At 34.8% G+C, this 25,839-nt stretch overlaps 1 protein-coding gene and 1 long non-coding RNA gene across 2 annotated transcripts in view; one reads left to right on the top strand and one right to left on the bottom strand.

The window, feature by feature from the left end:
* The window catches only part of LRRTM4 (leucine rich repeat transmembrane neuronal 4), a 705,057-nt gene that overhangs the window by 513,646 nt on the left and 165,572 nt on the right, over positions 1–25,839 (top strand). The gene's annotated exons all lie outside the window — the stretch shown is intronic.
* On the bottom strand, positions 4,846–25,506 carry LOC122215071. The gene is made up of 3 exons (XR_006200222.1): positions 25,390–25,506; positions 23,247–23,337; positions 4,846–5,087 (listed from the first exon to the last, which is right to left on the bottom strand). It is a non-coding gene; the product is annotated as an uncharacterized LOC122215071 (long non-coding RNA).

Raw genomic sequence — 25,839 nt, 5'->3', positions numbered from 1 at the left:
TGAGGTGTAACAAAGACAACATAGCTACAAAACAAGTGGGACACGGTCTATAATATAGTTAGAGAATTCAGTAGGTGCTCAAACACCATTACCAGCGTCATCATCATTGTCATCACCATTATTACATTATTGCTGTTAGTATTTTTTATTATTTCATTGTTATGCCATTTCCTGACTGTTAGAAAATTTTGTTACTCTATGGAAAAAGGCAAAGCTTAGCACAACATGTTATCTGTTTGTAGCTCTCTGCATGTCTACCTGAAAGGCTTAAAATTTCTTTATAGTTAGAGCTGCACTTGCAACTTGTCTAAAGTTGTGTTTCTTGGAGGAAATCTAAGACATCTGCTTCTGGATTGAGGCAAATACTAAAAACATCTCTTTTCTTACATTTTGCATCTCCATATCTGGCACCAGCCGGAAACTGGGGGACATGGAGGGGGCAGAAAATTTTTAAAAAATAGAAAGAGAAAAAAAAAAGTACCAGAACTTCATGATTGAAGAAGGGTTAGTTTACAGAATGACTGGGTGGGAAGCAAGGTGTATAGTACTCCTCCTTCGGCCCCTGTCCCATCCTCACAAGAGACCAATTAGCTGTTTAGTGGACTGGTAATATAGAGAAAAATATCTTTAAAGAGGACCAAACGCTGTTCCTTAAATATGTATCTAAGTTCTACAAAACCAGATTCTGTCAACTTTAACAGGTAAAATAGATAATAGCAAATCCTTGTAATGTACATAGATGAGCAGGAAGCCCTTTGGGAGAGCAATAAGGGTGGCTGTCTCTTTATTTTGCAATTAGCAAAGGCTAATGGCTATATGGGAACTGATGGCTCCCTAGACACCAACAGGTGGAGCTAGATTTTGATTTAATATACTGACAACAAAATTATTAAATTGTAAGATATATATATATATATATATATATATATATATATATATATATATGCCACAAATGCATGAGCAGGGGATATACTTCAAGTGTTATGCTGAGCATAAGCCTTTGAACTCCAAAAGACTGGTCAGGAACCTAGACTGAGATATGGGTGGTTTCACAGGTAACAATCCTTACATGGTAGTATGGAGTTACCAAGCACAGCATGCACATCATTTATATTTTATTCTGTGCCTGTTCCTCTTTTCCCTCCACTCTATAAATTATCCCTCTCCTTCTTGCCCAACTCAAGAGAGAAGAATTAGCTATGGCAAAGGGGCTAAGGATTAAAAGAAAACTATTAAGGAAGACTAGGCTGGCTGTGGAAAGGTAATTACATCTGAAAGTTTAATCTGGAGATATATATATATCAAGTGGGAGAAGATGATGATGATGATAGATAGATAGATAGACAGGCATAGAGGAACAGAGAGAGAGCACATGAAAGAGAAAAATTGGTTTTCATGGCCAGATTTGGTTTTCCTTTTAAAAAGAGTTCCCAGTGCTATTTTAATTTTCAATTACTTGATTGTCATTAATGAATTAAACAGTTTTTGCCCTATGAGCTGCATCTCTTTCTTATGTAAGTTTTGCGCAAACAAATGCCCGCATATACATCAAAATATAACGACAGGTGGATGGTGTAACTGACATTTGACTTTCTTCATTTTCCTTACTTACATCTTTAATCTTTTAATCATCCCTTATTGCCTTTTTAATCAAATAAATAAATAAATAACAACGGCATGCCAGTCCTCAGTCAACATTCATTTGTCTTCACATTTGTTAAATAACTCTTAGGCATCAGGCACTGAGCTAGGTACTAGGAATAGAGATACAAATAAGACCTAGTGACTGTTCACTTAGAGTCCAATATTCAGAGGGAGAATGTAATGAGTGTTATAATATCAGTATTTGCAGTGTGTTATTTAAGAATCTGCTTCTCAAAGGAAGTGTAAGCCTTAAAAAACTTGTAGGAATTTTGCAAAAGTGTATATGTAGGAAGAATATTCTAAGAAAATAAATTGTCATGGGCAAAGGCACAAGTTTTTGTAACCATGGCTATTTTGAGGAATTATAAGTTATTATTATTTGGTGTGTGGGGGGGTGGGAGGTATGGAACATAGCCTAAGTGATAGAAGGGATATTTGAGAAGATTAAAACAGGAAGTGTGCAGCAGGTCAAAAGGGCCCATGTCCACACCCCAACAATATTAAGATCAAATTGTGTTCTATAGAGATTGAGGAGCTCCTGAATGGTCTTTTTTTTTTTTAATTTTTAACGTTTTTATTCATTTTTGAGAGACAGAGAGAGACAGCATGCATGAGCAGCGAAGGGGCAGAGAGAGTGGGACGCAGAATCAGAAGCAGGAAGCAGGCTCCAGGCTCTGAGCTGTCAGCACAGAGCCTGATGAGGGGTTCAAACTCATGAACAGTGAGATTGTGACCTGAGCCAAAGTGGGACAGTTAACTGAGCCACCAGGCGCCCCTCCTGAATGGTCTTGTAATCAAAACTCCCACACTGAAGGGTAAAACCGATTAAGTTATGTAGAATGGATTGGTTGGTGGAATTACATTCACTGTTATCAGAAGCTGAATCGACAAAGACTATGCAAGTAGAGAGGAATTGAGCAGGGATATTGAAGGGATAAAATCTGGAAAACTTTCTGACTAATTGAAGTTGGAGCATGACTTGGAAGAAAATGTCTGAAATCAGTTCCTTATTACTGATTTGGATGAACAGGCAGATAGTTGTGCTTCTCCTGAGAATGAATAAAAAAATGTAAGAAGCGGCACACATTCTGACAGGAGAGAGACATACTAGGGTAAAATAGATAAAGTCATCTAGAAGACGGTAAAACATGTGGGTCAGGTCTGATAGAAACTTAAGAGACAGTTAATTCATTTACAAATTTATTTATATGATAAATAGGTAAGTTGGTATGTGGAAAAGCCAAAAATATGTATGTTATTATGCCAGTAAAAAAATGCATGTTAGAAAAAAAATTGGGAAGGCTGAGTAGGTGTATTGGGAGGATATTTAAGGACCCAGATAAAAAAGAAGCCAGTGAAGGCTACCTGAAAAGTCATCAAGAAAATGAGAGGAAAACCAGCAGAGACTATTATTAAGGATCCCCAAAGAAGATTAATCAACAATGTCAAACACTATAAAATGTTGTATGAGAATTGAAAAAAAAATTACAGTGTTATATTGGAAATGGTAATTAGATTGTCATTGAAAGCATGACATTGCTATTTTCTGTAGAGCCAATTTGATGGGAAAAGATTGTAGTGAGATAGAGAAGTAAATGAAAGATGAGAAAATGGCAACATTTCCAAGAAAATTAGTTACAAAGGAAGGAGAAAGAGAAAAACAGTTTCAGGAGGAAGGTACAGAGTTGAGGGGTTTTCTTGTTGCTGTGTGTTTGCAACAAAGAAATTCTTTGCTTTGTTTTTTAGATGTGGATGAGGCTTATGCATGTTTGGAAGCTCCTGAAAAGAATACAGTGATTTCTCCTTTGCATTACCAATTGAGCCACAAATATGCTGGCAGAATCTCAAAACACATGAGCATGGTCATGAAAACTAGGGCCTACACTTACCTCTTGAGTTGCTTCTGGGAAACCACCTTACATTTTTTTTAAGTTTATTTATTTATTTTGAGAGAGAGAGAGAGAGAGTGCTTGAGAGAGGGGCAGATCGAAAGGGAGAGAATCCCAAGCAGGGTCTGTGTTGTCAGTGCAGAACCCTATGCGGGTTCCCAGGAACCATGAGGTCAAGACCTGAGCAGAGATCAAGACCTCAGCCAGAATTGGATACTTAACCAACTGAGCCACCCAGGCGCTCGTAGTTTGATTTTAAAGCTAGGCTGTGGGTGTCTGACTCCAGCCATACCTAAGAACAAAGTATGGTGGGCTATACAAAAGCAATTTTAGATACTGTTTCTATTTTACTTAGTACCTTTGTATTTGTACAGATAGTTTATTATTGTCCTAAATGAGCAAGAATAATTCATGTAATAATGATATTTTATCAAATATTTTTGCTTGCACAAATTTGTTTTCAGGTGTGATGCATTTAGTTATGACATATTACAGTATTTGTTTGAAATGCTTAACACAATATTTAAATGGTAAGGTCAAGCATTACGCCAGTGTAAACTCAAATACAAGAAGGCCAAGTCAGTTGTGAATGATTTTTTGATTTGCAAACTCCGGTAATTCTAAGAGTTAAGTATGCAAATATGCATTTACTTCAGGTCCTAAAACACAAAAACAGTTTTCATTACATAGCCCTAAGGTAAATGTTTAGAAATTAAACATACTTATTCTCAGATCATATTATCAATTAATATGATCATATGATTTTTTTTTCTTCTGTGTCCTGTTGATGTGCTGGATTGCATTAATTGATTTTTGAGTGTTGAACTAGTCTTGCACAGCTGAAATTTATTCCCCTTCGTGATGGTGTATAGTTCTTTTTATATAGTGGTAAATTTGATTTGCTGATATTTTATTGAGCATTTTTGCCTCTTTGTTCATGAGATATATTGGTCTGTAATTTTCTTTTCCTTCTTAATAATATATTTATTTGGTTTTGGTGTGAGGATAATATTGGTCTCATAGAATGCATTAGGAAGAGGTCCTCTGCTTCTGTTTTCTGAAATAGATTGTGGAGACATGGTATCATATTTTCTTTATGTTTATAGAGTTCATCAAATGAAACCATCTGAGCCTAATGGAAGGTTATTAATTATCAGATCAATTTCTTTTATAGACATAGACCTATTCTCCTTGTTTGAGTTTTAGTTGTTTGTATCTCTCAAGGAATTGATTCACTTAATCTAAATTATCTAATTCATGGGTATAAAGTCATTCATAATACCTCTTTATTATATTCTGAAAGCCCCTGGGATTAGAAGTGAGGACCCCTTTTCCATTTCTTAGCATTGGTAATTTGTGTCTTCTCTCCTTTTCTTCTTGGTTAGCCTGGTTAAAGATATATCAATTTTATGGATCTTCTCAAAGAGCTAGCTTTTGGTTTCATCGACTTTCTCTCTTGTTCTCTTGTATTCAATTCCATGAATTTCTGTTCTAATTTTTGTTACTCACTTTCTTTTCAATTTAAGCTCAAGCTGCTCTTCTTTCTTGAATGTCCTAGGTTAGAAACATGGTTTATCAATTTTATATCTTTCTTCTTTTTCAATATTTGCATTACTCAGACCATTCTAAACGCATACTTTTCTTTCAGTTTTCTTTTTAATATGAAATTTATTGTCAAATTGGTTTACATACAACACCCAGTGCTCATCCCAACAGTTGCCCTCAGTTTTCAACATATCAAACAATTTAAACATAAGGAGGGCAGTACAGATGCCTGGAACATTATTGAGTTTGACTTAGGCACAGGGAAAAAATATTGCTAAATTTTGACACTTGTTGGAGGGTGGTACAGAAATATCAGAGGGAAATTTCAAATGTTCTGACTTTGGGTATTATAGCATATTACATTATGGTAGATCTAGAATTTATCATAAAGTTATTTCCTCCAAATATCTCATATATCGTCAGGAAGCGCACTAGAGAGCAACTAATAAAATGTAAATATATGCCTAGCTGGATTGTTTATTGCTTAAAATGTTCCTATCCCCAGTCTACCTCCAAGTAAGTTGAACTGTTCTGGTCACAGCTGTAGGCATTCATGTTGTTTGGCTTATAGGGTTTATTTTTTTATTCCACATCAATTCTGTCCACTTCTATGAAATTTTATCTGATATCCATTGACTAAAATTCTTTCCCTTATTCAAAATGCTTTTGGATTTTACCAGTACTCATGAGTACCTCCTTGTGTTATGTCTGAAATATGGAAAAGCTATGTCAACTAGTCATGTAAAATTCTAAGGCTTTAGAAACATAAAACTAAATTTCTCCACCTCACCTTTCTCCTCCTCCTCCTCAAAACATGACAGTTCATTTTAGAAATATGATTTTGACTTTATGGCTTAGTCAATACTTAAAACACGCCTTCTAATTTCATAGGAAAAAAATGAAATTCATTGTTCATTTGAATTTCTTGGATTATTTGTGAATCAAAATGTTTTTTCAAAGTGTTCTTGGCCATGTGTGTTTATTTTCTTTGTTGCCAGATCATGTTATTTGCCCATTTTCCAATGAGGGATGCATTTTAATTAATTAAGATATCAATAATTTTTTTTTCAGATTTTCTCTACATTTTCAGGGTAGGTGCAGTTGTGGGTGTGGATCTTCGGGTATATGTTTTCTTTTCTTCCCTCTCCTTCCCAAAATATACACTTCTGTCTTTATTGTGGTGATTTGCATTAGCCATGATTTCCAGAGCAGTGATTAATAAAACCAAAGGTCACAATATCCTTGACTTAAGAAGAAAGTGTCTGGGGTTTTACTATTTAATTTAATGTTGACCCCTGGTTTGTATCATACATAATTGTTCTTTCAATTACACTTTGAAAATCGACTTTTAGTAATAATTATTCTTTCAAGAATAATAATTGAATTTTTAAATAACTTTTTACATTGAATAAGGTGATAACTAAATTTTTCATTCTTTGATATATTAAATAATATGTATACTGAAGTTTTGACATTCTTAAGAGAGAAATTGGTTATGTGTCTTATATTTTAATATACTGCTAATGCCTTGTCAGAATTCTAAATTGGATTTTCCGTGTACATCTGTTATTGGGACTGATTTGAGGGTGTGTGTATGTTTGCATGTGTACATATACAATGGTTTTTAATCAACTTTTGATTTCAGAGTCATGATGTCATTTAAAATGTATTGGGAAGTTTGGCATTATTTTTACATGCTCTGATAATATTCAAGTATCATTGTAATTACCTGTGACTTGACGTATTGAATGAGCTAACTTATAATATATTCTGACATTTCTTACATCATATTGTCTTTTGAGGGTTTTTTTAGATTTTCTGCCTATTCTGGTAATAATATTTTATTCAATATTACACTAAAAATAATTCATTTCAACAAAAATTTCAGTATATTACTATAATATACTATGAGTTTGTTCACACTTATTTCATTTAATTTGATATAAAAGTTAATACATTCATGAGTTAAAAAAATGGGAACAGTAAAGGTTATTTCAGCTTGCAAGTTCAACGCTTTATACCCAGTTTCTCTTTCTAGAAGGAAAAATACTGTTTTGTTAGTCATTGTCATAATTCTAAACATTTTTATTATATCTCTTTTTCTCTCTGATTTATTAATCTGGGCAGCATATTGTTAAGTAACTAATAAAAATTAAGGGGTGGGGGAAGGGAGGTAATATGATCACCCAAGATCATGTGTGTACAGCATTTATAACTGCCACCATTCATTCATCCAACAATATATACTACTAGGTATTATAATCTCTGTACGTATCTGTTCTTGTATAAACTGTCTTTTACAAAACTATCCTCTCAAATACTTTCATTTAGTTATTTTCTCTCAAATTACTAACTAGTGATTTGTGGTATTGTCCACATCACATTCAACCTCTCAGTTTTTAAGTGGGCCCTTCCTTATGCAAATAATTTACCACTCTAAGCCTCAATTCAATTATCTGTAAAATGAAGTTATAGTAAAGCTCCATAAGGCAATGATAGGGTTTAGGGTCAACATATATACATGCATTTAGCATAGTGTGATTATCTCTAATGTATATGAGCTACATCAAGAAGAGAAATCTCAGAAAACCAAAAAATTATATCCATAGGTTGGAAGGACTTCATTGAAGAAATGGGTAAATTGCAAAGATAATCCAAGTTCAGATAAGAACTATGGTTGTTTTCCTTTGCAACCTTAAGAGTTAACAAAGGTTTGAGGATTGATGAAGTAAAGTAAATGATTGAGAAAACAGAATTTAGAGAGAAACTATGGTAAAGAATACCAAGGGTAAAAAAAAAAAAAAAAAATACCAAGGGTAAAAGCAACTGTCTTGTAGATATGTGATCTATAGAATTTACTAGGAACAATGTACTATGGAAAGGGGTCCAGAATATTTACGGTTACTACATAAATTTGGTCCATTTCCCACAATGTCTATACTCATATTTCCATCAAATAAATAAATAAATAAATAAATAAATAAAATTTCATTATGATTATCCTAAGGGTGTGTCACATTCTTATATATCTGCGAATTTATCAAAGATTAAACTGCCTTAAGCAAAGTTTAAAATTATATTATTGAGCTAAAATTTGTTGAAAATCAGGTGCACATGTGTTTGTATCATGTATCACCCAGAGTCTCAGACCCCAAATAAACTTTTGTCCTTATGTGGTCAAAAACCCTCATTTTAGAAATGAAGAAACTGAAGCAATCTGAAGTGATCCCACTAATATAAAATTGTTTCTTAGAGTGTTGGTCCAATATACAGTCCATCTCATGTAGGTCCCTGTTTTCAACTGTTTCGGTTACCCAGGATGCTTCTTTCCCTATTTTGGCTAAAGATGAAATGAAGAAAATATGTTGTATTGATGTTTTTAGTGATGGCATCCAATCCTGGCCACTGGTGATCAAATAACCATGTCCCTTAGGTACACATTCATGTTCCAAATAGTGCAGGGACATTTTAAGAACTTATGGAAAATCAGTAGCAAAATGTTTCACATTTTATTTTTAAACATTTTTTAAGTTTATTTATTTATTTTGAGATAGAACCAAGCTAGGGAGGGGCAGAAAGGGAGGGGGACAGAGGATCCAAAACAGGCTCTGTGCTGAGAGCAGAGAGCCTGATGCGAGCCTCTGACTCAAGAACCATGAGATCATGACCTGAGCTGAAGTTGGATGCTTAACCCACTGAACCACCCAGGCACCCAAAACGTTTCACATTTTAAAAGGTGAATGTTAATTGGAGACGAAAACACTACAAATCTATCGTAAATCATTTTTTATTCTTCTAAAATAATCTTTATTGGGATATATAGGTCTTATTATTTCTTAACATGATAGCAACTTAAGGATTTTAATGTCTGTATTGGTCGTCACACTAATGTGCAAGGAATGTAGGCACTACCACTCCCCTTACCTTCCATGCACACATACACTGACAAATATGGACTGGGCTTAAGATCGGTTGTATTGTGGCAAACTCACAGACAGAGGGTCAGTGGGGTACAAAGGCCCCTATCCTCCTATTATCCAGTGGAAAAGTGTATTGGACCTAGAACATAATAAACTTCAGGAAAGGGATCTGGCTCTTCTTCCCTAACCCTGCACTCCCATGGTTCTGCTTTAACTATTTTTAGTAATTTTAGGAGAAGGACTGTTTGGAAGTGACAAGGAGACCTTTCTCTGGCAAAATGGCACTGCTGGGGAAGAGGGAAGACTCACACACCAGAATGGGAAGGCCTGTGCACAGAGTTCACTAGCTTCAACTGGAAACTGTGATTTTCCATTCAGCTGACTCAATCTTGCTGGGCCAGTGAATCACCCAAATTTACAAAATTACCCAAAGGTGGAACCAGTGACGTAGGCAAAAGTTTTCTCTTTTACTCATATACAGAATCCATTTCTGTTAGTTACAAAAGACATGTTTATGATGTTTTGTCCCTGAATTGAGAAACTAACATTCCTTATTATTTTTGCACAAACTGGATGAGAGCTTAATCATTGTAAATCTTGGAGAAAAATGTGTAAAATTATTGCATTTTTCTCATTAAACAAATACTTTCTTTAGATTCCTCCTTCTTCCGTTTCCTACATTTAACGAAGAATTTCTGTTGGAGGTAATAGCTTCAAATGTTTAATGTTTATTTCTGCATTGGCAGCACATTTATAATGTTCACATGGTTATTTTTCAACAAATATAAGGTCAATTTAGTAAGAACACTTTCACACATAAAATAAGTACTTTAAGTATCCAAACTTAAAAATGTCAAGATTTTATAGTAGTAATTGCACTTTGGATTTAAAAAGCTGACAGCATTTCCTGGAATAACAAACTAAAAATCTTTAATTATTTTTCAACTCACCTCAAGTAACAAACAAGTAACAGTAAAATGGTAACTAATAGGAGTTATTTATATTAATATGAAGAATATATTATACTGTGCTGTATATAGGATATATTATACTGTGTTTATAGGAACATTGATTCTTTAATTTCAGTAGAATGTAACTTAAGTAGTGGGATAATTCACCAACTAAATAATATTTAGGTGCACCTAAAAATTGCTGCTTTTGATAATAATGCAATAAGACTTGGAGGTAATTCTTTCTAGGGGGACATAATATCAATTTCATATCCCTCAAGGTTTTCTAATATGGTTCATTGTTTCAAGCTGTTGTGGAATGCAGGTCATTATTATTGTTAATTAAAAGTCTATACTGCAAAACATTAAGAAGTATTTTAATCCATACTCCTATATTTATTTCTGGTTTTAAACATGTTTTGGCATAGTCTGTTTACTTCTCTGTAATTCAGAGCTATTAATTCACACTTGAGGATTTCCAGATGGAAAAAAAAAAAAAAAAAAAAAAAAAAAAAAAAAACCTTTACTGAGAGGTGGTGGAGAACTGGAAAGTCTTAAGAATGATTACATTGCCAAGAGTTTTAAAAATTAATTGCAATCCGCTCAAACTGGTCTCTGAAACTCTGATATTTGAGCAGATTTCAGGATAATGATGACTGTTCAAACTATTACCCATAGTAGGAAACTAAAATGTTATTTAGAAAGGAAGAAATCAAGAAAATCTATAGGATCTCATGAATTTCATGTAGCAGAGGCAAAAGTAGAACTTTATTTATGTAATCTTAATCTTCCCAGAGGACAAGCTGCCACTGAATATCTATCTATCTATATATCTATCAATCATCTATCATCTATCTCGCCACTCTTTAATCTTTATCTGAAATGTTCCAGTCTTCTAAAACATATATTGATCTACTTACCTCAAATAGTTGTTAATGTTTTGTGACTGTCATTAAGACATAGGAGAGATGCATCAACGAAGAGCAAAATTACATAGAAATGCATTGTTTCATCAATTCAGCCAATCCCACCCTCCCCTTTTTCCACTCTGGGAAAGAACAAGACTGTCCTAGTGCCCAAACTACAAAGATGGTCAAGGCCTCTTTCCTGATGACCACTCAACTACACAGCTCTCTCAAAAGGAAAATACATAATTAGATTCTGAAAGATCACTTAAGGTAGCCATTCTTTGATTTATTTCTCACACTGATAGAAACAAATCTAGAATTACAACTACAGGTTTTTCTCTTTTCTTGATATATAAAAATGTTGGCAAGCTAACATATTTGTGAAATTCACTTGTAATATTGCAACAAAGTCTTATTGTAGCCATTGGGAATTTCAAGATTCGAAAGTGATGATGTGGACAAGTCTTTTACGTTTGGGCAGTATCTCCTCTTACTGCCCAAAGATTTCCAATTATATCAAATAAATATTTATTCACACATGCCACCTGAAAATAAACACCACTGCCTATAATGTTAGATGATCAGAAAAGTCAATATATTATACCATCCAAAAAGGGGAAATGTTTTTATCCTACCATTATAATATATAAAAATGAAAATATGTATGACTTAATGTATTTGCACCATGGATGCTGATAGGCAAATTGAAAACAGGATTTTGCATTCTCTCTAATCTTTCACAAATATTGATTCTAAAATCCCATTGGAAAAATAAATCATCTTGTCGTATTACGATTATTTTCCCCACAGTCCTAGCACCATATATTATGCATAGCCATTATTCAATAAAAATGGTGTGTATTTATTGTTTACAATATGCCAAACATTCTATTAAGCACTTTAAATGTATTTCTCAATTTAAACCTCATAAGAATGATGTAAGTTCGGACAGTTTAAGAGATTTGATTATAAACTTACAGAGATTTTATTTTAAAAGAAAAAAATCTTGTAGAGAGTCACACATCCAGGAATTGCAGTCAGGTTTAAAACTTATATCATGTGGTTCTAGAGTTCTCTTAACCTTTACAGTATCTTGACCCTCGAGAAATTGTTGTTAAATAACTGTGATCCTGGAAGTGATATCTGGTATTCCTGTGTTTGCGTGTGTGTGTGTGTGTGTGTGTGTGTGTGTATCAGAAAGAGAGAGAAAAGAGATAATACTAATGTGGGCATTTGTGATGAAAATACCACATATACCTGGCTATATTTTTATGGTATAGTTTTTGAGATAAAATCATAAATAAAGATATTGTGCAAGTCCATATTGCTTTAGTGTTCTTTTAGATGGAACAATTTACACTTCTAACATTTCAACTATTTCCAATAATAATAATGTTTATTCTTATAAAGTTCAAAAATAGAAAATCGTAAAATAGAAAAATAAAAATCTCATGTAATCCCACTATTCATGTTTTCTATACAAACATGCATATATAATATATAATACTGTATATTAAATACTATATGTAGCATTTTATACATAATGAAGAACTTTATAATATGGTCACCAATTTGTATTTTTTAATAAATTGATGATCATACTGTGAATTCTCTATTTTCAACATTGTTTTGCCTAACCAATATATTTGGAACATTTATTCATAATATGGAAAATCTTCTAGGGGCACCTGGGTGGCTCTGTCAGTAAAGCATCAGACTTCAGCTCAGGTCATAATCTCATGGCTCAGGAGTTCTAGGCCCGCATCGGGCTCTGTGCTGACAGCTCAGAGCCTGGAGCCTGCTTCAGATTCTGTCTCCCTCTCTCTCTGCCCCTCCCACACTCATGCTCTGTCTCTCTCTCTCTGTCAAAAATAAATAAAAACATTAAAAAAAACAAAAATCTTCTATAATTTTTTTCAATATGATAAAATTATTCCTTCTTTGAATATGTTAGAATTGTATTCATTTCTTACTCTCTGGGAATCAGGAGGATGGAAAAGAGGCTGTGGTGTGGGCAGTCCTAGTGAGATAACTTGATTTTCGTGTTCTTGTTGCTTGTCATCGAGGGAAGTCAGTGTGGCATCAGGCAATTTCCAATAGCTCATTTTCTGTTTGGCCATATTTTCATTTCTAATAAACAGTAAACCAGTGGCTCTGAAGGTGATAACAATGGAAGTGGTCTTCCCCCGGACAAGTGCAGGCAATAATGGGATGCATTCTCTGTGGAGATTTTTAAAATAATAATAAAAAAGTTTGCCTTTTTAAATCACCATGCACTAGCATTTAAAACAACTGCAGTCACCAGGCACCTGGGCAGCTCAGTCAGTTAAGCATCAGACTCTTGATTTCTACTCAGGACATGATGTCATGGTTTGTGGGATCAAGACCCACGACAGGCTCTACAATGACAGTGCAGAGCCTGCTTGAGATTCTCTCTGCCTCTGTCCCTGCCCCTTCCATGTGTATGCTCTGTCTCTCAAAATAAATAAATAAACTTTAAAAAAATACAGTTTAAGTCATAAAATAGTATTCCTTCCCTGGTTGTGGACCCCCCACATAAATACCTTTTTTTATACCACTGCACCTTACCATTATAGTCATACTCCACAGGCTACCAAGATAAAGGAAGAGCTGTATCAGATACTGTCTTTAAATTCTGTGTAGACAGCATCACATACTTAGGACAGCTTATTGTGTATGTCGTTCATGCATATTGTTTACTTTTTTCCAGTAGGTATATGCTTTATCTGTTTCATATGCTACTATCTCCTCCATCTCTTACCTATTCAAATTAAAGAATGCAGCTTAGTTCTTCCTAGCTTATGTGCAGTTTTAAAGAACTAAACTTATTTTTAAGAGGTGCATGATTATCTCTTGCATCTTCTATCTTCTCCTTTTACCAGCAATGTTTTGGTATTTGTGTTATTAGATCTTAAATAGCAGCCTTATTTCCCACTTGATGTGAAGTTTTCTTTTCCCATATCTATGGGAATTTCCTATATTTATTTCCTATATTCATACATATGAATATAGATCCCTGTATTCAAATTGCATGTATCTGCACTATGGCATTTATTTTTAATTTCATATTGTGACCAACACATAATTTTAAAATTTGAGAACTTGCCAAGAGTATCTTAAAGAGTACTTTAATAGAATACATTGGGTGAAAATTAGGGGAATATTTGAAATTTCAAATTTTAGCACCAGGAAACAAATCATAATTAACGAAAGGGACACTCTAGACTTAGATGTGTGATGTTCATGGTGTCTAATGTAATCAACATCAGTTCAATATTCTAGAGAAGAGGTACTTGGGGAACCACTAACAGTGTGATCACTATCTCCAAGTTTCTTTGAGCGCCAAGGACGGTCCACCTGGGGCTCTTCACCCTCTACAAGATCATTTTCCTAGCAACAAGCCTTGAAAACTAGTCCAGCAAGATACTTGCTGGGGCAGTGGATAGATGAGATTTCACAGTTAAAAAATCTGCATAGTCTACCTTCCCACCTACCCATATAATTCTTCTTTCATTTAACACCTGTTAATACCCTATAGGACTACTGTTCCTTAGAACACACCTTCAGCAATTCTGCTCAGCAACTGGAAAGCATGGGTTGTGTACTTTTCTTTGCCTCAGGCTTTAGTCATGTTTACCAGAAGCTAGCATACTGATACTTCCCCTCCAGGATTCAGTAAAAGGGAGGATAAAGGAAGTGAATGTATAGGTTACACTCTCCAAATCACTTGCCAGTCTTTATTTTCTAGGATATCTGAGGCAGTGTAAAACCTCCCTCACTAAGGTATGGCTTATTTGTAATTAGCCCTTATGAATGGAAATATCCACCTTTATCTCTCTTTCATGACAGGATAATCCTTAAGAACTTAGAATCTTTGCATGGTTCCAAAGCATGTGGTGTACATTCTTGCAGAGTTTCTACCTATTTGGTCAGTTTTGGTGACTAGATGATAAATCCCAAAGCATAACCTGTGGGTTATTTATACCCAAAATACCTGGGTGACTAGGTAAAAGTTCAGGGTTTTTTACATACTGAATTGCAATATCTGGAGAATGAAAGTATGATGACTACAGTTTTAGCCACATCTCAGGAAATTGTTATGCTTGCTAAGGCTTCAGAACCACTGACCAAAATTACTAAATAGTACTTATTTTTTAACTGAATCCTTAGCTATGTCTTCAGGTTCTCCACCTGAGTGGAATCTTCTCACACTGCTATCTCCCCCTGCTCTGTGGATGTTAACTTTCTGATCCAAAAGCTTTGGTTTAGTTAAAAGCTGACAACTATACAGATTTGGTAAGAAAGACATCCTGAAACCCTCACAGACTCAAGTTTTGAGTTGTGCATCCCAGAAAGGAAAAGCAAAAGGGGAGTGTAACAGCTGGTTGAGTGGTTAGATTTCCTCAGATCCCATTAGCCAATCAAGAAAATAACATCAGGCCTTTGAGGTTTCAGTTTATGTCTCAGTCAGAAAACTATGTCCTGCAGGCCAAATCTAGCTCACCGTCTGTTTTTGTATATAATTTTTTTATTGGAACATAGCCATGCCCTTTCATTTACTTATTGCTGATGGCCGCTTCAATGCTACAATAGCAGAGTTAAGTAGTTTCAAGAGAGACCATCTGGCCGGCAAAACCTAAGATATTTACTATCTGGCCCTTCACAGAAAAATCTTACCAAACCCTGGTCTAGGGTAATTTTGTTCTAGGTGTAGTATCAGTTCATACTACAGAGTTTTATCTTAGAATCAGTGAAACATGAAAGCTATCCAAGTCTGTTTGCTTAGTTCAAATAAAACAAAGAACATAGGTGCAGTTCATGCGTTCTGGAGGCTGGGATGGGGGTGAAGGGGAGCCTACAGAGCCTCATTGAATCTTGCATGGAAATGGATGCTAAGTGTACTTTCTCATGGTACTTAATATTTAAACAACTACGAAACTGGCCGAGGTAGAAGGATAAAATGTTCTAGTTCAAACATTCAGTTTCTCATTATATGATTTCTTCCTCTGGGTAGGGGCTGATCCATTATGAGGTTTATCCTGTCAGATGATTATAAGGCTCAGTTGTCCACCTTTGTGTTGGAAAATCTATCAACACACAATACCAAAGAGGCACAGAGTCAGCCTTGAAACTTATACCAATCAAGAGATTCTGTAACAATTCTTTTTTTTTCTGGTTTGCATTCTGCATTCTTGGGAAGAGATTGTCACGTGAAATTTGGCATTATGGTTATGGCACAGGTCCTCTGCCTCAGCACTGGGTGCATATGGTTAGTTTCTCTGTAAATATTTGATGTCATATTAAGGGAAAGGGTGGAGAAATCTTTCATCCCATGGAATTTTGTACTTATAAGAGTAAAAACTTTGCTACTTTGTGAGTCTTATCAAGGGTTAAAGCTGATCTTATTGTCTCAGACATGCTTAAGGCTTACAGCTGAGAATAGCTAAAATTGGAACCTGTGACAACAGAAGACATGAGCCCAATTAAAATCAAATATATATCTTCTTGAGGGAAAACCGATCTAACTGGCTGAATTAGGAAATTCATATCATAAGCATCTATGTTTTGAAAACGATATGACTGTGTGCCATTATGAGAAACGTGGATTATTACTTCTCATAGTCAAGACTTCACATCCTGTTAATAGGAACCAGATTGAATTGATAGTCATTTTCTCCATGAATTCACTTTCCAGTGGTGGACCCTGAAATACTATTAAATCAGTTTAAAACTTTCAGGAAATGGAAGCCAAATATGGTAATCCAAATTTGCCCTAGATTGAAGGGTACATTATGGAATTGAAAATAAAGAATCTTTTTGAAAGTTTTAAAGTTAGATTTAAAAGTTGAATATAGGGGCGCCTGGGTGGCTCAGCCGGTTAAGTGGCTGACTTCGGCTCAGGTCATGATCTCGAGGTCCGTGAGTGCGAGCCCCGCGTTGGGCTCTGTGCTGACAGCTCAGAGCCTGGAGCCTGTTTCAGATTCTGTGTCTCCCTCTCTCTGACCCTCCCCTGTTCATGCTCTGTCTCTCCCTGTCTCAAAAATAAATAAAACGTGAAAAAAAATAAAAAAATAAAAGTTGAATACAATCTCCATTAAAGCTAATATATTTTCTTGTTATTTTATAAAGTAAACAATATTTCTTATCTTGACATTTTTAAATTATGCCTCTCCTGCTGTGAGAGAAAAGCCCAGAAAATATTATTTGGGATATAAAGAAGATGTAGTCCAATGGCCCGTTTCCCTTAATTAACTGAGGAAATACCTTCTCATCATAGAAAGTAGTGTTGAAAAGAAACTGTGCTTGTGGGTAAAGTCAGAGGTCTTATTTTTTAAGAAAAAAATGGAAAAGAGGCCACTCTTAGCAGAAGACTCAAATCAACTTCACTCTCGTAATCATTATACTTATAATGTTGATCAGCAGAATCACAGTGGTTAATCACTCCAGATTGATTGATTGATTTTTTTATTTATGTATTTATTTATTAGCAAGGTATAATTGACACATAACATTATATTAGTTTCAGGTTTACAACATAACGATTTGATATTTGTACATATGGTGAAACGATCACCATAATAAGTCTAATTAACATCTGTCACTCCACTCCAGTTTTCTTATCTCATGATGTTTGTAAGACTACTTTTAAAATTTGGAACAAGTAAAAAAGAATTATTTGTGTGCATTTTCACTTAGTAAGTTTTTTTCCAGCTGTTATTCAAAGAATAGCTGATGTGTCTGTTGACCCTTGTGTGAATCCTCTAGTGATGAAATCATCATTAAATTACATGTGGCACACTTATTATATTTTATTTTTTCCCTAATATAGAAAAATGCTAATATGCAGATCTATTCTGAAGTTACACTGATGTATTCCTCCTCCAAAGTGTTGAAATCAAATAGAAAAGACTGCACGTGAATACATCTATCTGGTCTATTTGGAGAGACATTGTCAGGAAAACCTCATTGTTCAAGTCTGGGAAACTCAACTTCATTTCAGCTTCATTAATGATGTACATTTAGATATCGGGCAAAACAGCCTCTGAATAACTCAATTACACTATGTATTAATGGTGATAACAAAGCTCTTTCCAGGAAGGCAAGAGAATATGCCACTAAGTATGCTAACCCTAGTAATTGCTTGCGTCTGAATTGCTTCCATTCAAATAGACTAATGTACTTCCAGGTAGCATTTGTTAATTCCCAATCAATAAACCATTAACAATGCAGAGGACATTATTATTAAATAATCTAAATCTTATATTTGCAGTAGACTTTTATTGCTTGTCCTTATGATAAGCTTTATAATTATTCAGAGAGAGCAGAACTGAAGTACATTCTGAATATATTAGTCAAGATACAAATATATGACTCCACCAGTTAGGGAATATTTGTCATTTTTCATTCAAACATAAACATAAACTCTGGAAGCAATAAATTAATGTTCTATAGCTTTCAGTGATATAGAAAAATCATGTTATTTTATCACCAAAGGTATATTTTATGAGAGACTGCAACATTGGCACATTTAAAATCATTAGCTTGTCTTATATTTGCTTCAATACTAGGACAACTGATTGCCAGGCAGCATTTATGGTCAAACTTGGGAATACTGGAATAGAAAGAGTTTTGTTAGCACTTTTGAAAGGAGAGAATAATATTCAGAAATTTATTTCTTTGAAATAGTTACATATGTATTCTGAAGGTTACTTTTTCATGTATAATTATTCTCATAATGTTATGTCTACTTTTCTATTTATTCAAACACCACCATTTATTGGCAGTGAACAAAAGAATAGCAAAACAAAGTTCCTGAGCTTAAGTAGTTAAAATCTAAATATGGCAGAGCCCCTTCTTGAAAGCACATTGAATAGCAACTGCTATTAATTTAAATTTTTTAATAATTGGGTCAGAGCTCAATACTTCCCATTTTTTTTACATTAAAAAGGCTCTTTGGGGACACAAATTGAACTATATACAGAGTGAAGTGGGTTTCTTGTTGTTGTTGTTGTTGTTGTTCATTTGTTTAACTATTGTAAAACCTATTATCTGAAAGTTTGGACAGCAATCTGTTTTGATCCAAGTGATATTATATCAAGCAAATGAGTCCATATTGCCTTAATCTACCAAAGGATTCACTTTTTTTCCTAACCTTTTCAATTCAGGTACAATATTCATGTTCTCAGTTTTGAAGGTTAATAGAATTTTTAAAAATAACTCCTTTACTTTGCATTGGATGGAGTTTGGAAGTGTAAGCGGGGATGATTTTCTGCCATATGCTTGGTTAAATTGAGCTGCTTAAGTGTGAGGTTATATTGCATTTGTCACTGATTCCATCCCAATACCTGAAATGCCTTGGTGGATATGCTTTTAGGTATACATGAGCTGAAATGTGATGATACCATAGAGGCCTTTCAGGTGACCTTTCGTGATATGCTTCTAGACTATTCTTTGGAACTGTAAGTTGCTCTTACTTTTTTCTTGGCAAAGCTGTTTAAGGATTACTGTGCTCTCATGGACATGTTCAGATATCTGGGAGGGCTTATTTAACTCTTTCTGCATGGATCACCATTGTGACTACTCTTTTCATCATTTGAGGATCCACTTCTCTTCGCTTGTACCACAGCCCTCCCCTCACTCATTCTTGTCAAGCTTGTGCCTCTTACTGCTGACTTCTTACTGTCTAGTAATTTTACATTTTTTCCTGTCTTATCTCTTATTTTTCCTACATACTTTTCCTGTGACTCTTAATTTTCGCTATAATGGGATTTAATCTATGATCTTGACCAGTCAATGATAATGCTGCTTACCTATCTTCTGTTAAAAGTTATTTCATTTCTCTACATTTTTCTAATACTATCATCCTAAGTATTTGATATCAAAATAAATGGCATGTTTACAACATCACAAGGTGGTTTCAACTATTTCACTGTGTTCATTGGTGATAATTCTGTTAGATATAAATTATCATAATAACAGGGAAGTAACGCATTTTACAGATAGGTCAACTGAAACACAAAGACTGCATATAAGGGGAGAGTCTGAGATCTTTTCTCATCCTGTGGTCACTGAGCATCACCACTTCTCTGCTAATATTTTTGGCACGTTTTCCATGCCACCCCCAATAGCTGAAATTCCTTTCATCCATCAAGTCTGGCTGAAAATGTTATATCTTCTATGAAGTGTTCTGTGAACTATTCAAGCAGAAATAATTGTTCTTTCCTTGGGTTACTTTGTCCTAACCCCTCATAGAGCAGGTTTTCCATTGTATTATATTTAGTTTTATATGGCTTTGCATCTACTTTATTGGGAATCCATTAGAGTGAGCAGCCTGGCCTCTTTATATTGCATCCCAAGTGTTTAACACAGAGCCAGAAACTTACATGTTCATTTACTTGAGTTCATTTTTTAAAAAATTTTCCATGTTCGTTTATTTATTTTGAGAGAAAGAGAGCAAGCGAGATCAGGGGAGGGGCAGAGAAAGAGGGGGAGAGAGAATCCCAAGCAGGTTCCACACCATCAGCACAGAGCCTGATGTAGGGATCAATCTCACAAGCTGCAAGATCATGACCTGAGCTGAAATCAAGAGCTGGACACTCAACCAGATGAGCCACCCAGGCACCCTCCGGACTCATTTTTTAAAATTGCCCCAGGTTCAATGTTGCCTCCAATAGCTGAGGATGGCTAAGGTATAGAGAAGTGGTTGTTAGTATATTTTTATTAGCTAAAGCACTGTTTATTTTTCTCCAAATCACTCTATTTCTCTTAATTGTATGAAATGGTTGGATTTGAGTGTAAATATGGAATATTCACTACAGATAATTAAATCCATCAATCATGTAGGACAAATATGGTTCTCATAAAGACTTAATCACCACAGGTTTCAAATTTCACACAGATAGCTTAATTCAAAATCAGTAAAATATTTTAAATCAAATCCACCAAACATCATGTATTCTTTACCATAAAATGTATAAAATCTAGTTATGATTAATAGCATTATTATGAGTCCCAAATCTCATTACTGAGTATTGCTGAATTTACTTGCAGTTCAATGTTTAAATATAGTAAGATTAAAACTATTCAATGAGTCCTTATAACTTGTGGCAAATCATTATTACTTCCTCCAATTGCTATTGTAATAATATTAATCATAATGAATTCCTTTGAAATACGGTGGAGCAGTAATATAGTATTCCATATGCATTTCCACTATAAATTAGCTCTAGTGACTTAACTGCCTAAGAACTATTATTAAGTTACTATATAACACCTACAGAATCATAATCAGACTGAGGAATTGATTCCAAATGAAATTACTATGACCAGTTCTACTGGAAATGGAAATCAGATAAATGAAAAAAGATGAGATATCCTAAAATAAAGTAGTTCTAAATAGTGTAAGATTATTAAATTTCCTTTGAAAATATGTCCAATAGACTTCAATGAGAAAAGATTAAAATACAAAGACATTTGTCTTCACCTGACAAAACCCAAGAGAGCTCAGCCATGTAGGTTACACACATCTCTAGTCTAATTAAATGGTGGAAAGTATTTATGGGTACAATAAGACCACAGCCCCAACGTGTATTTGTCATCACCTCTTTTTGTAGGGTTTCCTGCTCACAATAACAGCAAGTAATGAGGGCAGGAAGAGAGAAAAGACAATACTGTACCTCTTGTCATTGAATGGATTTTCTACTAGGTGATATGAGTTACTTGCATTGTCCTGCAACGCAACTGTCCTGCAACTGCAGCTCTCACAGTATTGGGGAGCTCTGTCTTAAGTCAAAACTTCTTTCCTCTCAATCCTGTTGTGAATAAAAGAGATTGAGGAATTGCTAAAAGAGAAACTTGCAAAAGCCAATTCACAGTGTATAATTTTAAAAGATGCTTCAGTGCCAGACATGAGGGAGGGAGATCAGGGTATTGGGGCAGCTCAGAATTTTTTTATTTGATGAATCACCTTGAAATTCCTTTCTTTTGTTTGGTCTTTGCTAAGAATCTATTGTAATTGTGCCTATTCTTTCAAACTGAGAATAAAAAACACATTTTCAAAGTCAGGCATAAATGATAGTGTGATTAGTGGATATGTTGGATTAATTACACTGCTGTTCCTTTCTAATAGTCAACACTCTCTAAAGTAAGTTGTCATAATCTGAATGCTGCTTTTTGTGCGTGTGCTTGCATGCATGGGTACATAGAAACGTCTATCCATTTGCCTGTGTATCTGTGTAAAGAAGTCTCATTTCTCAGTTTATGTGTAAATTTATTTTTTTAACATGCAAACATTAATTAGATAAGATGGGATTAAAGACTAAGTAAGGCTTGAATATTTTTGATATGGTGCTAATATATATAATATGTCATTACTTCCACATTATTGTGTTTAGTTTATAATGATTATTGCTTAGAAGAATCTGGCTTAAAATCTAGGCATGTTAATTTACTAGATTTGTTATTCTAGGCAAGTTATACATCCTATCTATTGTAGTTCTAGACTTCCTCCTCTCTATAATGGGGAGATATTAGCAACATTAGATATTATGAGGGTTAAGTGAGAGAAGTCATAGTTCATGCCAGTGTAGCTTCAGGATCATCGAATGCAGTCAATAAATATTAGTTCTAATTCTGCTGCTACTTATTATTATCAACATATCACTGTAATTTCTTTTGATTGATTTTTTGTTGAAAAGCATATTTAGCATTTTAAGTGTTTTATTTTTTCCCATCTCAAATCTCAACATCTCCTTGAAATTCCCAGATCAGGAACTCAGAGTTCAAAATCCCTCCTCCATTCATCCAATATCAGTGACTCCATCATACTTATGAATTAAATTTTATCACTCTAACCATCTTTTTTTTCTTGATATGCTATTCTATAATTATCCTCGCCTCTCAGGCCTTCTTGGTCATACTGTACCTTTTTTTTTATGCTTATTTATTTATTTTGAGAGAGAGAGAATCCCAAGCAGGCTCCACACTGTCAGCACAGAGCCCGCCTTGGGGCTCAAACTCACGAACCATGACATCATGACTTGAGCTGAAATCAATAGTTGGAAGCTTAACCAACTGAGCTGTCCAGGTACCCCATACTGTAATCTTTTCAAATAAAAAATTTGGTCTTTTGTTTTCTCCCTCATCTTTATATGACAAATGTACCTCATTTGTCAGAAAGGGCATTTAAAAAATAATGAAGTATATGTAAATTCAAGTATATTGAATGATGCTTCAAATGGCATTTTTAAAGTTCAATAAAATTTTACAGAAAAGTTAATTTCTCTTTATATGTTGTATAATATTGAAGATTATAGACCAAATTCTTACTCTAGGTGTGAGTTAGCAGATCATTTAACATTTGTTACATACCTGCTGTGTTGCTATAACTCATCAGACTTTATGTATACTGTTGTATTAATTCCTTCAGTGAATCCAGGAATGCAGAGATTATTATCCCCATCTTAAAGATGAAAAAGTTGAGGCTCAGAGATAATAACTTGCTGTTTTCTTTAATATTAGGAAGTGAGGGTTACCCAGTATGGATGATTTTTCAGTGCATGTTTTTATCACTTCCAACTACTAGGATTTCTTCCAAACACCAAATCTTACACCTGCCTTACATCTAGTCTATAGCCTTATTTTCAAGTACATGGATAAACACTCGCTTGTCTTCTTAACAAGCAAGCAAGAATAGTTTTCATATTTCTCATCTATTTGTTGTGATTTTAATTTTCCTGTATAGTTATGACTTAGTCTGTTTGACTAAAAAAAAAAATAACATAAATTGGTGACTTATAAACAATATAAATGTATTTCTCGCAGTTCTGGAGGTTGGGGAGTCTAAGACAAATGTGCTGGTAGATTTGTCATCTAATGAGACCCACTTCATGATTAAAGGTTGTCCTCTTTTTTTTTTTAAGTGTATGTATGTATTTATTTAGAGACAGAGACAGAGACAGAGAGAAGGAGTGCACAGGAGGGGAAGAGAGAGAGAGAGAGATTGAGAGAGAGAATCCCAGCAGGCTCTGCACTGTCAGTGCTTGGAGCCTGATGCAGGGCTTGAACTCACAAAGTATGAGACCATGAGCTGAGCCTAAATCAAGAGTTGGATGCTTAACCTACTGAGCCACCCCAGTGCCCCTAAACTGCCCTCTTTCACTATTGCCTCACATAGCAGAAGGGGAGGGAGTTGTCTGGGATCTTCTTTGTAAGGGCTAATCACATTCATGAGGGCTCCACCCTCATGGTCTAATTATCTACTAAAGGCCCCATGTCCAAATGCCATCACACTGGAGGTGAAGTTTCAATTGTGAATTTTGGAGGGACACAAACATTCAGTATGTAACAAGCAATAAAGATGATGCCAAAGTGTTCTTTTTTTCTTAAGTGTGTTAATTTATGGACACATGCTTATGCATTCCCATTTAAGATAATTGGGAGTATTATTTCCTTGGAATATTTACCCTGCATATGACTTTCTACCATCTTTTAGGAAAGTATTTCAGTCTTAGGAAAAAAAATTGACTTCTTAGGCATTCACTACCTGTGGAGACAAGATGCAGTGTGCCTACATTTATGAAATAAGATAAAAGGCTGTACTTTAGTGACACTGCATTGAGATTTCAAGTAGAAGCTTAAACAGGTACACTATTATTGTTTTTAAAGAGAAACCCTTATTTTTTAAGGGGTGCCTGGGTAGTTCAGTGGGTCGAGCATCCAACTTTGACTCAGGTCATTACATTGCAGTTCATGAGTTCAAGCCCAGCATCTGGCTCTGTGCTGATAGCTCAGAGCCTGGAGCCTCCTTTGGATTCAGTGTCTCCCTCTCTCTCTCTCTTCCTCAGCTGCTTGCACTGTCTCTCTTTCTCTCTCAAAAATAAGTAAAGATTTTTAAAAATTAAAAAAAAAATGAAGAGAAACCCTTATTTTTTAAAAAGAAATTAAATGGGAGTGCCTGGGTGGCTCACATTTGAGCGTCTAACTCATGATTTTGGCCCTGGTCATGATCCCAGAGTTTTGGGATCGAGCCCTGCATCTGGCTCTGCACTGAGTGTGGAGCCTGCTTCAGAATCTCTCTCTAAATAAGTAATAATAATATTAATAATAATAATAATAATAAAAAGAAATTAAGTGGACATCATGCATGAGATGTTTATGGATTTCTGAACACAATTTCTCAGTTGTGGATATAGTTATGGTTGTATACTTCAATGAATTCAATGTCAAAAAGCATTTTTAATGTTGTAATTTAAAAATCCACTGTCTTGTAATGTTTTTTTTGAAAAAAAGTATACAGCATTCTTTATCACTCAAAATATGATTATTGACATGTTTCATTTTTAACCCCAAATTGTTTTGTACTTACACTAGGTCAATGTTTTATTGTTTTCTTGTGCTCTTATTGTTAAGGTTCATCATGAGACTAAAAAACAGATTGCATCAGAGATATGCAGGGTTTTTTTTTTCAGGGCCTGATAGATATTTAGGCTAAAATGTTTTGTAATCAACATACTGCTTCTTATTCTGTGGAATTCTCTTTAATATTCTGTATTACAACATGGATCCTCTTTGTGCCTTCAACCACGCCACACATTTGCTGCCACAGTTTTCTCCCTCTTCACCAATATTGCCCCATGACTCATAGAGCCATTTCTTTTTTTTTTTTTTTTTTTTTTTTTTTCAACGTTTTTTATTTATTTTTGGGACAGAGAGAGACAGAGCATGAACGGGGGAGGGGCAGAGAGAGAGGGAGACACAGAATCGGAAACAGGCTCCAGGCTCCGAGCCATCAGCCCAGAGCCTGACGCGGGGCTCGAACTCACAGACCGCGAGATCGTGACCTGGCTGAAGTCGGACGCTTAACCGACTGCGCCACCCAGGCGCCCCTCATAGAGCCATTTCTAATCTGCTAAAATAAAACATGATACATTTCATGGTGGTGACGTTTTCACAATAAACGTTT

Source organism: Panthera leo, chromosome A3, assembly GCF_018350215.1.
Source record: "Panthera leo isolate Ple1 chromosome A3, P.leo_Ple1_pat1.1, whole genome shotgun sequence".
NCBI classification, from domain to species: Eukaryota; Metazoa; Chordata; class Mammalia; order Carnivora; family Felidae; genus Panthera; species Panthera leo.
This window is presented reverse-complemented; position numbering and strand designations above follow the sequence as displayed.